Here is a 1,515-nt window from a genome sequence, read left to right as displayed (position 1 = left end):
TAAAGTCACATGCTCCGAAAACTTTGAAGAGCAGGTATTTTCCTCTTTTTGAAATTATTTTATAACAGTATAAACAGCTGAAAGGAATGAGCTCAGTCTATGTGTATCCACTTTCATACACCTTAGTGAGAGAAGGTTGAGTTCATTTATTTATTTACTTATTTTGTAAAGTCAATAAATTTTTATTCAAGGAATTTCATGTTGTGATTTCTTCCACTGCGCATCAAGGTCACTTTAGATCCTCTAAGGAGCTGGAGTCAAAATTTATTTTCAAAACTTACCTTCAAGTTAGCCCTTTTAAATGAAACTAACATTTATTTTAATCCAATTGTCCTGTCAGCCCATAATTCTTTTATTTTGGCTTCTGTCATCTCCTTTTCATATGGATATACCGACGAAGACTTCAAAATTCACCAATAATCTTTGGGATCTGATTTCTTTACCAATTTACTTTAGGGTCATTTTTAGTGTAGGCGGATCTGCCTGGTTCTCAATTTGACACCCTCTCTAAACATGAATGAGTTCAAATCATATTCATTCCTAAGTGATCAAATTCAAGAATAGTACAGATGTGTGGAATATGCCAATATCTAAGGTAAAAAAGTAAATTATCAGGTCTTCGCTAAGACAGTTACTGAACTAAAGACAGTCTAGTAACTGTCTTTTTCATACTTCAGCAACTGTCCCATGGTTCCTTCCCACAGATGTAGCAATAGTCCTGTGAGTAAAGTAAAACCACAGAGTTACTCTATGAGGCATTTCCAACAACGTGCAGGCTACAGAAAAAGCCCTATTGGGATAGACCTCAAAAGAATGTTGAGTTTAAAAAGCAAGTAACCAAATATCACTTATGTAAAATTTATAAATATACTAAACAATAAGCTACATCAATGTTTCTTTTTTGGTTTTAAGAATCTCTTACTCTCCTAAAATTATTGAAGATCCAAAGAGATTTATTTCATTTGGGTTGCATTTATTAATTTTTTCTATATAAGAAATTAAAGCTAAAAAAGTTTTGAAACACAAGAATGCAAGTATTCATTTCCTTAGGCATCAGAGCAGTTACAGCTTTAGGTAGCTCCACTGTATCCTAATGAAAGAATGAGAGTAAAAAAATTTCATATAATGTCTTAGTATTATTATTAAATATATTTTATCTTATTTCCCCCCAAAAGAGTGAAACCATTTTATCTTGCTTTCACCCTTTTGTGATCCAGGGATCACACTTTGAGAACCAATTCACATATGGTTTAGGGATACATTTTATATAATACATTTAGTAAAATCATAAAAACATGTCTTGGCACGGCACCCTTTATAAGTAAAGGCTAAGTTATGCTGCAATAACAAATAATGCTCCACACTCCCGCCCCACCACCACCCACCCCCCGCTTTTTTTCCCATCTTACTATGTTACATATCCATCAGCCACACCAAGGCACCAAATCCTCTTCACTCTGGAATCCGGTAGATAAAGCAGACACTCTCAGAGTTTGCCAGGCTCATGGCACATGG

General features: G+C 34.4%; 1 non-coding gene across 1 annotated transcript; it reads right to left on the bottom strand.

Annotated features, from left to right (window-relative positions):
* Positions 1-678: 678 nt before the first annotated feature.
* On the bottom strand, positions 679-810 carry LOC129014903 (small nucleolar RNA SNORA18). Its single transcript, XR_008494424.2, has one exon. It is a non-coding gene; the product is annotated as a small nucleolar RNA SNORA18 (small nucleolar RNA).
* Between the last annotated feature and the right edge of the window lie 705 nt (positions 811-1,515).

Source organism: Pongo pygmaeus, chromosome 16 (assembly GCF_028885625.2).
Source record: "Pongo pygmaeus isolate AG05252 chromosome 16, NHGRI_mPonPyg2-v2.0_pri, whole genome shotgun sequence".
NCBI lineage: Eukaryota > Metazoa > Chordata > Mammalia > Primates > Hominidae > Pongo > Pongo pygmaeus.
The sequence above is the reverse complement of the archived record's forward strand: the minus strand, read 5'-3'. Positions and strand labels throughout refer to the sequence as shown.